A 14,190-nucleotide genomic window follows, 5' to 3' on the forward strand; every position below is an offset into this window, starting at 1 on the left:
TGTTAGCAGAGAGTCACTTTATCTGCATCTGTACCCAAGTGCCTATTTCTCCTTGCAAAAACTAGGACTGCTTCTTTGCCCAAATCCTGCTAGAGGCTGCTAAACATTCATGAATCCGTAGCTGAAATGGGAATTGCACTTATACGATTCCCTAGATCAGGCATCCCCAAACTGCGGCCCTCCAGATGTTTTGGCCTACAACTCCCATGATCCCTAGCTAACAGGACCAGTGGTCGGGGAAGATGGGAATTGTAGTCCAAAACATGTAGAGGGTCAAAGTTTGGGGGTGCCTGCCCTAGATCAAGACAACGGCTTGGGAAGGGGTGAGTAATCGTGTTTGTATTGTGTGGCAGAGGTGGCTTAGTGAAACCCACAAGCCTCCAGCCTCCCCACAAAATATTCCCAAATCATGCCTCTCCTCGTGACCTTCTAAAAGCAAGAGGTAAAAGAGACCATTAGGGTGGAATTCTGCCAATAAACAGCTTAAGGAAGAGGAATACTGAGTTTAATTGCTCTGCCTTGCCAATGTGCTAATTGGAGATAGTCTTGTGGTTCCTGATACACACACAATTGCTTGGGTTGGGGCCGATATTTGGGTGTCCACTTCCGCACTGCCACAAAAGAGGAAGTGCATCACCAAGGGAGAGCACAGGACTGCACACAATTTGCACATGCTAATTTATTTATATATGGGCAAACTTAGAAATAATTCCTCTAATTTAAATACAATGAAGCTCGCCATAGTTGTGTGAGCTGGTCACCTGCCTACTACCCCGGCACGAATGTCAATAATAATAATAATAATAATAATAATAATAATAATAATACCCCACCCCTCTCTCTGGGTTGCTCAGGCTGCCCTGGGTGCTTTCCAACACATATAAAAACATAATAAAACATCAAATATCAGAAACTTTCTGAGGTCCAGCAGTAGAAGGGACAGCTTGAAAAGTCTTGGGGTGTGCACAGAAAACTATAAATCCTAGCCTAAATTACTGTGTGAAATACTTCTAGCAGCAGACAAGTACATTCACACACTGTCTTAAGGTTAATAAGCCTTTATGGAAGTAAAGGTGTAACTATTTACCACACCATTAATTTAATAGAAAACAATAGCATTTTTGGTTCCCAAAATATGTGGCGTGCCACATTTCATGGGTAACAGGCTAATCAATTTGATAAAGCTAAGAATTAACAGAACCCATAAACTTTATTATTATGGCCTAACAACACTCAGGCAACAACTCCTTGCACAAGTTCCCCACTCAGCCTTCTTATGGTTCTTTGCCTTCAAAAATGGACTTGCACCGGACTACCATTCAAACAGAGGACTTCTTTAAATAGAGCACTGCCTGCTATCGCTCCCATGGAATCACAGATTTTTAGAGTTGGAAGGGAACACAAGGGTTGTCTAGTCCAACCCCCAGCAATGCAGGAATCTTTTGCCCAATGTCGGGCTCGAACCCACGACCCTGAGACTAAGAGTCTCATGCTCTACCAAGTGCGCTATCCCAGTCTCTGTCCTCTAACAGGCCCTTTAAATAAAGGATTCTCCTCTGTTGAGGAAAACACATGGCCACCCCAGCCTACACATCAAGGTTGGGGAACCTTTGGCACTCCAGGTTTTGGTGGACTACGACTCCCATCAGCCAAGGCTATTGATTATGCTGACTGAGGTTGATGGGAGATGTAGTTCTGTAACATCTGGAAGACTGAAGGTTCCCCATCCCAGGTACAGTACTATTTAACTTCTTTCTCTCTCTCTCTGTCTGTCTCTGTGTGTGTGCGCACGCACGCACGCACACACACACGCACACACATATGCACCTTACAAGGCATTAGTCAATCATTTTGGTGAACTCTCTTCAGACCCACATTGGCTGCAGACAAATAATATTTACCATGGACACTACAAGAAGCCATCCTTCTTTCACACCAACTCGTTGAAGAAAAAGTATAACACATTTCCAATGCTGAGTATTCATCATTCTCCTCTTTGGGAATTTTGAATGACACCACGAAGCTGAAAATAGTATTGGGCAGGATTCAACTAAGTCAGTGTTGGGTCGTCAGCTGTTTTTGGAGTACAGTTCCCATCATCCCTCACCACTGGTCCTGATAGCTAGGGATGATGGGAGTTGTGGTCCAAAAACAGCTGGAGACCCAAGTTTGGGAAACACTGAACTAAGTTGTTCAAATGGAACGAGGTCCGCCCATGCAAGGGGACGTTCCCTTCTCTCCTCCCCACATGTGTGTGCCCCTAAATCGGCTCTGGGGGGTTGGGGGAACCCCCAGGACAAAGGGGATGCAGTGGCAGGAGAGGTGGGAGAAGTCCTGTGGTGCAGACAGACCTCATTCTGCTCGCGCATACCCCAATTTAAACACTCTAATTCCACCCATTGAACTAAATACGTTGCAGACGTCACTGACAGCACAATACAGTATTGTATTTTGGTCACCAGTGTCATCAGCATCATCACCAAAGGAGGTGTTGAAAGGAGGTGTTGGGAGACTGATGGTGCAAGCCTATTTGCTGTGATATCCATGAGACAGCTGGGCGAGGCTTTGGGCATTTAAAGTCTCATGGCTATGTCAGCACCTCTGCGTTGAAAGCTTCAGTCACACCAGCCTCTTTCTTTCCCTTTGCTTGACTCAGAGGAACTTATTATTAACTACTATTATACGTTTTATTGCATTAGCTCCGAAGGCCCACATCCTTTTGCACCGGCTGCTATACATATCAGAGCAATTAGACAGTCCCTGCCCTACAGAATGGCCAAGCTGGTATGTCATTGCTGTTAGAAGGGTGGCCTTTCTCTGAATTCTGATTGTGTATCCTTAGTTGCAGGCCAGCACTCTACAGGCTCCTCCAGGGCCGTCTTAAGCATGCCCGACGCCCTGGTGCCCTGGTGTGACGGATCCCTCCGGTGCCCCCCGCTCCGTTTCCCAGCGCGGCGGGCAGGTGGGCGCTGCGCGCCGCGCGACTGCCGTGGGCGCAGCTGCACTGCGCCACCCAGCCTGCCATAGGGCCGGCCCTGGGCCAGGGGGTGCTGCTCGTCCCTGTTGCGACGCCCCTGCGCACGGTGGAGACGGCCCCAGGCCCGTGCGCCTCCGGAGAGCGGCCTGAAGCCGCTGAACAGCGGAGGCGCACCTGGGGCAGCCTCAGCCGTGCCTCTCAACAGGCGCAGCAGGGGGCGGACCTAGAGCTGGCCCTGGGCTCCTCTGTGGTCTCAATCCAGCCAAAATTAAAAGTCTTGTTTATTTAAATAGTAGAGAGACAACCACAATTGGCCTTCGGCTGAGAGGTTTTCACCTTTCCCTCAGTGGATAGCAGGTGATGGTCAGGCTACTTTATGTCTGTTGCAATATGTAGCAATGGCATCTGGTAGGATCTAAACATAATGGGGTCCTCATAAGGCGTCTTGAGGAGAAACTCCAGTTCCCAGCCTGAGCCTGGCACTACCAGTCTCAGGTTACCAATGGGATACTGGTCACCTTCCACGGCATTTGATGGTATATCTATTGCAGATATTAATAATGTGCAGCATGAAGCAGCTGGATGCATAAAAGCTAGCTCCTTTTGGAATCAAAGTTGTCCAGACCCATAATTATTATTCAGAACTTTACTTGCAGAACTTTCTTCAAAGCAGAACAAAAAAACATCAAAGATACTTCCAAATAATTCTATACTTCCAGATAATTCTTGTGCATGTTCAGCACAGGCTCAGCATCTGATAAGAAGTAAAAGACCGTTCCATTTAAGTAATTCAGTTTGACTTGTAATAATTTGGAAAATTAATAAAAATAATTTGGGGGGGGGGAGAAATAAAAGATCATTCCGAACAGACCTAGAAGCAAAGGTCTCTCTCTTCCTACAGTTTCTATTAGTCTGGAGCTTTTTTCTCTCACTTCATGAGATTCATTTACACCTCCTTTGGTCTCTATGTGGCGTTCAGAGAAAAACTAACTCACTACAAAATGGAGACCCACAGGTAACATAGGCTTAGAGTGTAATCCTATCTCATGTGATCTGAGTCAGGCACATGACAGAGCAGAGAGCAACAGCAGTTAATTATCCACCCATCCAGGTGCTTAGAGAGCTGTTTTTTAGCTTCAGTGGAATCTTCCAGTTAAACCCTTTCAGCAATACACGCAGGCATTCTCCGTTTCAGAGTGAATTAAACAATTAACGGTGTTGGCCTTCAGATCGGAAGCCTTAAAGGTTAGCAGATCTTGACCAGCAACCTCACTAGCTTCACCTGCGGAAAACAAAACTAACCTGTAGGGTTGCCAGACTCAATAGAGGACAGGACTTCTGTGCCTTTAATTGCCCTGCTCTCTTTTGAGTCTGGAAACCTTAAAGAGAAACCAGCAGACCCTTTGTTTAATTTCCAAGCAAAGGGTCTGCTGGTTTCTCTTTAAGGTTTCCAGACTCAAAAGAGAGCAGGGCAATTAAAGGCACAGAAGTCCTGTCCACTATTGAGTCTGGCAACCCTACTAACCTGAAGTACAACAACTGTTCTAAGTACTGTGGAAGGAACTCTTGTGATACCCGTAGTTACTCTTGATAGTAGATCAGATGAGATCAACTGAATGCATGCAAGTACAATTTGAGCAAGGTTTTGGTGACAATTTCTTCATCCTAGAACACAGTTCCTTACAGCAGACATAGCAAATATAAGGTGGACGGATATTATATTACAGCTTGGAAACTTACCTAAAATGGTACAGATGGAAGTACATAGAGAAAGAAGGATTCTGAAACAGTAATTACAACTGCATACCTCATTAATGACAGCGGCGCAGCTGAACCCCTTTGGGCTGTGGGAACTGAATGTACTGTGGGAACTGAAACCATCTGAACTTTCGAAGATGGATTCAGAACCACATTGAATAAGAACACTTAGCCCAACACGTAAATACTCATTGTTTTTCCTTTATTTATTCAATAATGCGACCCATTATTATAAGGGACCCAGGTGGCGCTGTGGGTTAAACCACAGAGTCTAGGGCTTGCTGATCAGAAGGTCGGCGGTTCGAATCCCTGCGACGGGGTGAGCTCCCATTGCTCGGTCCCAGCTCCTGCCCACCTAGCAGTTCGAAAGCACATCAAAGTGCAAGTAGATAAATAGGGACTGCTCCGGCAGGAAGGTAAACGGCGTTTCTGTGCGCTGCTCTGGTTCGCCAGAAGCAGCTTTGTCATGCTGGCCACATGACCCAGAAGCTGTCTGCAGACAAACGCAGGCTCCCTCGGCCTATAGAGCGAGATGAGCGCCGCAACCCCAGAGTCGGACACGACTGGACCTGATGGTTAGGGGCCCCTTTACCTTTACCTTTTATTCAATAATGTACTAGTAATATGGGAGGGATCATTATCCTCTGTAAGGGATCAAATCCACACTTTCTAAAACAATATGTGAACCATAACACTTCAAAATTCCCACTTATCTGAATTTTGCGATACAGTTTTGCAACAAATGTTTACAAAAATGCACCTGAATCTCTTACTGGAAATAATGTAAAAATGCATTCCTTGGGGGGAATGTCTTGCAAAAATGTGTGCATTAGTCAAAACCGCATATGAAAATGTGTTTATTAGGAGAAATTCATACTAAAAGGCTGATGAATTTTTATGGGGATTAAAATATATACCGGTAGCAGGAGATCATTAGGCAGAAATGTGGAGAGCTGAATTTAAGACTGGGAAAACGGGGAAAAAACTAAGAGAACCAAGGTTGGCAGATCCATCACGATTCTCAGTTTACTAACACTGAACTAGAACAGAAACTCGAGCTTTCTTACATTCCAATAAAAGTGTTTCTAACCACATGCCCATCCTTCTTATCGGATAACGATAATGATAGTAATCATCTCTGTGTTGTCAACAGTAAACTAATTGCCTCAGTGTCAAAACAATCTCATGTTCGCATAATTGTTATTATTGGTCCACTTGCCCTCTCAGGTGGGCACCATTGTGGGCTGGCATTCCCCCAAGCGCCAGGATCTGAAGTGGGAGGTTCCGGGGATTGTTTCCTAGGCAGCAAAGGAAGCCTCTGGGCTGAGCTTGCTGCCTGGGTAATTGGTCCCGCACGCTCACCTAATCAGCAAATCACGAGCCGGCATGGACCACCAGGGTGAGGGCTAAGCCCACCCCTCCAGTATATGACATAGGCATGTGGCTTGCTCTCCAGCCACTTTTTGTTGGACCTCCCACCCTTTATATCAGGCTTCCTCAACCTCAGCCCTCCAGATGCTTTGAGACTACAGTTCCCATCATCCCTGACCACTGGTCCTGCAAGCAAGGAGGGTCGAGGCTGGAGGGTCGAGGTTGAGGAAGCCTGCTTTATATACTGCTGTTGCATGTTGTTCTCCCCGCCCTTGCTATGGCGTAGCCGATCACCAAATTCAGGCCCAGGTTGGAATTTTCCCAGTTGGCAAATTGACTCAAGCCCTCTGGTTTTCACCTTCCTTATAACAATTGTGACAACTTTGGTGGTTAGGCATTGAATAGGCATAGTCTTGGTCGGAGGGGAGGTTGTAGCCTCTGCCTGGCCCCTCTGAAAATGGGGTATCCCATTAAAAGGATCTGGGGGAAATGTTATGAACTTTTGAATGGACACGTGTCGTGCTGCGTCTGTAGCAGAGGAGTTTTTTGTGCATGCCTCCTTCTTTATTACAGGAAGAGAACAGTTGGGTTAAATCGTGGTGTGAACTGCTGATTGATGTGAAATGGATGGAAATATGCTCACAGAGTGGAATTGTAGGGGAAACAAGCCTTATTCACTGACATGGAAACACCTATGATTCAAAATTCAGTCTTCCATTAGCAGAAGCCCTAAAGGGAAAGGCCAGAAAGGATATGGCGGATTTAAAATATTCAGTCACTGCTAGCTAACATCCAATCAATGAGGCACGTTCCAGGGTGTGACTCCCCCCCCCAATGGTGTTACGCCTGTTCTTCCACTACCACTGCCTTACTAATACTTCCAGACTTCTTTCAGCCTTGGTCCTTTAATCCCCAATTCTCACAACACCCTTTTGAAACCGGAAAGTGGCTATTAGATGCGTTTTACATGTGTGGAAACGTAGCATGGAAGCTATTAGGTGCTCTTGCTATAAACAGATGCAAAAAAGGGCAAGATGAAGCAGGTTTAATTGCTGATTTAAAGGGAATGAGCCAAAAGGGCAATTACCGGTAGCAGCTAGACATGGATATGTATATATGTATATCTTTCTTTATTTACAATGTAAACACGCACTGCATACAAAGCTGGCTAGTATCTGTGTACAATGGCTTTACCACAACTTTATTAGTCAATCAGAATTATACTAGGACAAAATTTCACTGTGACCTTCTCCCAGGATGGGGAGAGAATGAGGCAGAAGCAAGCATTCCATGCTTTGTGCTTTTTGTGACATACTTTTTATGATATGCATTTTTAAAAATAAATGCATAAGTAGATAGATGGCACACTTCAGAAGAGGGGTGCTCTGAATGTATACCATACATTCAAGGTATCCTCTCTATACACTGATTGTGTTTATAACACTACTTTCCATCAGTGGGGAAAGGCATTTTGCACACATTCAAACAATAGGGATGCGAGTAGCGCTGTGGTCTAAACCATGCTGCTTCTTGGGCTTGCCTATCAGAAGGTCGGCGGTTCGAATCCCACGACGGTGTGAGCGCCTGTTCCTCTGTCCCAGCTTCTGTCAACCTAGCAGCAGGAAGGTAAACAGTGTTTCCGTGCTCTCTGGTTTCTGTCATGGTGCCCTGTTGTGCCAGAAGCGGTTTAGTCATGCTGCCCACATGACCCGGAAAGCTGCCTGTGGACAAATGTCAGCTCCCTCAGCCTGAAAAGCGAGATGAGCGTCGCACCCCACAGTCGCCTTTGACTGGACTTCACCATCCAGGGGTCCTTTACCTTTACCTTTTTTTTTACACATTCAAAGCCTGAGGTACCATAATTTTAGAACAAAATTCTGACGACCCTATTTTATCACAATTTAATGATGTGATTATAATTGACGGCTTACTTGCCTTACATGTCACCAGTTGCAATTGTGGTTGACATATAGTTTTAATAGTGCTTGGATGTTCATCCCCAATTTTACCACCACCTGAAAGGAAGGAATGTGCTTTGCAGTGTATCCAGAATCAGTGCCATTATTTCTCTCTCTGGCTGTGTACACACTTGCGCATTAGAATTTTCTCCTCTTCTCTTGTCTCCTGCAGCTTCCTGTTCACCCTCAAAATATGCTCCAGAGAAACTTTGGAGCAGTTTTCTGGGCCATGCAAGGAAAGGAATGCACAAATGGAACTCTGCTCACACAGCATTGAATACAACCTTGAATTAAAACAACAGCAGCCAGGTGGTTGTGCGTATCCCAAGCTATGATATACAAAATCTGCCATTTTTAGGCAAGCTGTTTTGAATTCACTCTGTAATGCTGAGGAAGAAACATAATATGTGTGTAAATTTTCTATAATCTCTGTTGAACTATAATAAAAAATATGGTTATGCAGAGAAGTGATTGAGGCTGTTACAGTGAAAGATTAAGGAAAAAGGAAAAAAAGAACAACCAGTGGGTTAGAATCCAAACCATTTAATATTACTGAAGGCATTGTTGTTAAGATACAAGAGATTACATGCAGGATAACAGGAGTTTCCTCTCATAAACTGAGAATAGACATTTATGTATGCCACAGAGTTGTTGAAGACGCCTTGTTAATATTTGTGAAATGGGTTGCAGATGATGCTGCATAGTCATCAAATGATTATTATTTTGGTTTTGTAGGCTGCCATGGAGACTTGATGACAGCATCAACCAATTAGCATTGGAAGGCATTGTTTAAAATATAAGTTGCAGGTCCAGGTGCAGTGAAGCCATGAGTGGCAGACTGAGGCATGGTGAACTGCAATAAATGCAGGGCAACCGAGTGGGATATAAACAGAGCACAACTTCAGTGATTACAGATACTGGCAGGTTTTGGCACAGGCATTGGGTGTGTCTCCCGAATCAACCAAGCTGTCTGCTGGGGGATTGTTTGGTAGGGTTAACCAAGGTTAAAGATTGCCCTATGACCAACTGAGCTATTTTCCATGACAAGATTGCCCTATGACATACATCAGATCGGGGTGACCCACTGAGATCACCATTTGGGAGGGTATTATGTCCAACCAGCCTCTGTCTGGCCATGTGGACAGCACATCCCCATGGATCCCTTGAATGGGATACCCTGATTTCTTGGACTGGAGGGGGCTCTCGACCCCTCCCACCGCCCACCAACCTAATGCCTTATTGGCCACTTGTGTTGACCACCCCCTGCTCACTCGCCACCAAACCAGTCACATCTGCAACAAATCGCTAATGCTATTGCACATGGCGAGCAACCAAACCTCATTGCCTGTTGGTGAAAAATTCGCCCTGTCAGGGCTGTTGTCAAATCTGATGTCGGGGTGCTGAATCACCCAGCCCCCAAGTGCCAGCTTTTGGTTTGATTGTCAAACTGCTCTCACCACCAATTAGATTCTTTTAATGTTCCACCAAAATCTAACCTCCTCTAGGTTAAGTCAATAAGATTGAGCTGTGCCCTCTGGGCCAAGACAACACTCCCTTCTTCTGCATGACAACCTTTGGCCTATCATGGCCCCACATCATCCCTCCTTCATCTCTTTCCCAAGCTAAACATACCCAGGTCTTTCAACCCAGCGCTTAGCCTCAAACAAGGAAGTTGACTTGTTCAAGCTCTGTAACGATGATGTACTACAGCTTACGTTTCTTGGGATCTTACTAGTTTATCAAATTGATTGCATACTACAGCAGTTTTGGGATCTCACTTGATCATTAACATTGTTGACTCTGCCCCCACAGTACATTATTATAATTCCCTGTTTCCAGATGCGGCATAACAATTCAACTTTGCAGACAAATTGCAGCAACGTTTGCCCTTGTCGGTTCTACATAAACATTTGTGGCTGCTGTTTGGTCTATGGGCTCATTACAAACAAAGGAGATGTTAACAGTTTGATTATCAGATGAGTCACACCTTAATGAGGGGCTGGTCCAGATTTGCTGCTGATACAGGTCTAAATGACATCCTTTCCAAAGCAAAACAAAGCTATCATGAACTGAAGTGGTTGTAGTTACAGGTAGGTAGCCATGTTGGTCTGAGTCGAAGCAAAATAAAAAAAATTCCTTCAGTAGCACCTTAAAGACCAACTAAGTTTATATTTTGGTATGAGCTTTCGTGTGCATGCACACTTCTTCAGATACACCTGGTATCCTGAAGTGGTTGTGTTTGATCTGTGTTCTTCCGGGGAACCCTGGCCATCAGTAGCACATGATGTGGTGGGACGGAATGGCAAGTGCTCATGGGAGGTAGTAGATAAATTCAATAAATAAGGCAGTAGTAAGGTTGATGTGGTGCAAATAAACAGGCGGAGCCAAGGTTGGTGTGTTTGCACCATGCCAACTTTGACGCCACCTTGCCCCTTCCCCTCTACTTCCTGGTAAGCAGCACCGACACAACAAACCAGAGGTCTGGTGAACGACGATGCATGATGCCGGGACTTCCTGGAAGTGTCTCAAAGATTCTTCCATGAGAAGGATCAGTAATGGTGGTGGCATTCTAGACCCATTCAGGGAAACCTGCAAGTGTCTAGGAGTTGCCAGCCATTGTAAAAATAATAATAATAATAATAATAATAATAATAATAATAATAATAATAATAATTTTTATTTATACCCCGCCCTTCCCAGTCAAGACCGGGCTCAGGGCGGCTAACAACAAATAATATCAACACAAATATAAAAGAAACAATTCAGTTAAAACAACAGAATAATACAATGTTAAAATTCAATTTTAAAATTAAAAATCTACGAATAAGATAAAACCATTATAAATAAAACCTTAGGGGAGGGTAACCGTGGGGTCAGACTGCGTCAGTCCGAAGGCCAAACGAAACAGCTCTGTCTTGCAGGCCCTACGAAAAGATGACAAATCCCGCAGGGCCCTAGTCTCCTGGGACAGAGCGTTCCACCAGGTCGGGGCCAGTACTGAGAAGGCCCTGGTCCTGGTCGAGGCCAGCCTATCCACCTTGTGACTCGGGATCTCCAACATGTTATTATTTGTGGACCGTAATGTCCTCTGTGGGTCATACCGGGAGAGGCGGTCCCGTAGGTACGAGGGTCCTAAGCCGCATAAGGCTTTAAAGGTCAAAACCAGCACCTTGAACCTGATCCTGTACTCCACCGGGAGCCAGTGCAGTTGGTAAAGCACTGGATGAATATGATCCCGCAGCCGGGACCCCGTAAGGAGCCTCGCCGCGGCATTCTGCACCCGCTGGAGTTTCTGGGTCAGTTTCAAGGGCAGCCCCGCGTAGAGCGAATTACAATAATCAAGCCTAGAGGTGACAATCGAATGGATCACTGTGGCTAGATCAGGTTGAGAGAGATAGGGGACCAACTGCTTAATGCAGCGGAGATGGAAAAATGCCACCTTGGCTGTGGTTGCAACCTGTGCCTCCATGGAAAGGGAGGCATCCAAGGTTATCCCCAAGCTCTTGACAGAAGGGGCTGACACTAATTGGGCCCCAGCGAAAGATGGAAGTTGGCCCCCCCGCCCCATGTCATCCCGCCCCAGCCAGAGGACCTCTGTCTTCGAAGGATTTAGCTTCAGCCGACTCCCACGTAGCCATCCAGCAACAGCTTCCAGGCACTTGGTCAATGTGTCCGGGGCCGAGGCAGGACGGTCATCCATCAACAGATAAATCTGGGTGTCATCAGCATATTGATGACAACCCAGCCCAAAACTCCGGACAATCTGGGCAAGGGGGCGCATGAAGATATTAAAAAGCATTGGGGAAAGGATTGCACCTTGCGGGACTCCACACACCAAGGAGTGCCGCGGTGACAACCCCCTCCCTAGCGCCACCCTCTGTCCCCGACCTGAGATAAAGGAACGCAGCCATTGTTGGACTGTACCCTGAATCCCCACGTCGGCAAGGCGGTGGTCTAAAAGCTCATAATCGACCATGTCGAAGGCGGCTGACAGATCTAGAAGAATCAGCAGCCCCGACCCGCCTTGATCCAGCTGTTTACGGAGGTCATCTGTTAGGGCGACCAGTGCTGTCTCGGTCCCATGGCCGGGACGAAAGCCGGACTGGAATGGATCTAAAGCCAATGTTTCATCCAGAAACCTACCGAGCTGTTCGGCAACCGCTCTTTCAATTATCTTACCCAAGTATGGAAGATTTGAAACAGGGCGATAATTGGATAGATCTAGCGGATCTGACGATGCTTTCTTTAAGAGCGGACGCACCACTGCTTCCTTCAACTCCTCTGGGAAAGTCCCTGAACTGAGAGACAAGTTGATAATCTCAACCAGGGGGCCCCGTACCTCGTCTGGACACGCTCTAATCAGCCAGGACGGGCAGGGGTCTAGGGAGCAAGTGGTGGGCCTCCCAGCCTGGAGGAATCTGTCTACATCAGCGGGGAGTATGTGGTCGAAATGGTCCAATACTAAACTCGAAGACAGTCGAGGGGCCTCTAGTTCCGCTATTGTATCAAAATTGGCAGAAAGGTCACGGCGAAGTGTCAAGACTTTCTCCGCAAAAAAGCTCGCAAATGCCTCACAGCTATGGGTCGAATTTGTGCTTAAATTTGACTGATCCTCAAGGGTTGTTAGAGACCTGATTGTTCGAAAAAGTTGTGCCGGGCGAGAGCTAGCGGATGCGATGGAAGCTGAGAAGTAAGACTTCTTTGTGGCTTTCACCGCCATCTCGTAGGTTTTCATAAGCGACCTATAAGATGTTCTTGAGGCTCCGTCGCGAGTATGCCGCCATACTCGCTCAAGCCGTCTGAGGTCCCGCTTCATTTTCCGAAGTTCCTCGGTGAACCAAGGGGCCCAGTTTCGGCGGGGTTGCAGAGGGCGCTTAGGTGCGATCTCATCAATGGCCGCCAAGAGCCGGTTATTCCAGTTCTCGACCAGCTCATTTAACGAGCCACCAGGGGGAGCAGGGTCCCGTAAAGCCTGACGGAATCTATCAGGATCCATCAGCCTTCGCGGACGAGCCCAAATCGGCTCACCACCCAAGCGGGGCAGAGGCGGTAAGTCAATCCTGGCTTTCAGAGCGTAGTGATCAGACCATGGCACTTCCATAATTGGGGACATGATCACATCTATACCTGCACCAAAAATCAAATCCAGCGTGTGGCCTGCTTGGTGTGTGGGACCCAAAACAAACTGGGAGAGCCCTAATGTCGCCATGGAAGACACCAGGTCCGGAACCCGTGAGGAGGGGGTGGCATCGGCATGGATGTTGAAGTCCCCCAAAACCAATAATTTAGGGAACTCCAAGGCCCAGCCGGCCACCACCTCCAACAGGTCCGACAGGGTGGCTGCTGGTGCGCTGGGTGGTCGGTACACCAGCCAGACAGCCAAGCCCTCCTTGGTGCCCCACACTAGGCCAACACATTCAATGCCGGTGATTGATGGTGATGGCAGAGCCCTGAAAGAGCAATCCTCCCGGATTAACAACGCCACCCCTCCCCCCCGACCCACAGTCCGTGACTGGTGGAGGACGGAGAACCCAGGGGGTGTTATTTCATGTAATGCAACTACTTCACCTTCATGTACCCAGGTCTCCGTCACACAAGCCAGGTCAACCCCCAGTGAGATAAAAAGAGAGAAAGAATATAAAATCTTGCAAGGAATGAGCCTATATGAGGCTCCATGTCACATAGCTCAGACTTGGTTCAGCCAGCCAGCCAGCCAGCAGAACATGTCTCACTACATCTCATCATTTGGAATTGGAAACACCCTTGTACACTTCTAACATCTCTATCATCACATCAACTTGTATTACGGTTTGAAAAACCTCCACACCTACACCACAGATCATTAAAGGCTCTTCATATTAATTTACTTGGAACAGCCTTCTTCAATAGTTTGACTTGCATGGTATGTTAGTAAACAGACTGTGTGTGTGTGTGTGTGTGTGTGTGTGTGTGTAGCTATATATGTAAAGTGTTTAACCAAAGGAACAATGAATTGTGAGCCCATGTGCTAACCCCCTGGCCCGGGAGCCAGCAGCCAGCCCGAAATAAGGAGACATGACAACCATATGTGGGATAAAATTAGGCCACAACTTTATTGATTTCAGATGTAGGAAACCTTGGCTTAGG

Source organism: Zootoca vivipara, chromosome 7 (assembly GCF_965207765.1).
Source record: "Zootoca vivipara chromosome 7, rZooViv2.hap1.1, whole genome shotgun sequence".
NCBI classification, from domain to species: domain Eukaryota; kingdom Metazoa; phylum Chordata; class Lepidosauria; order Squamata; family Lacertidae; genus Zootoca; species Zootoca vivipara.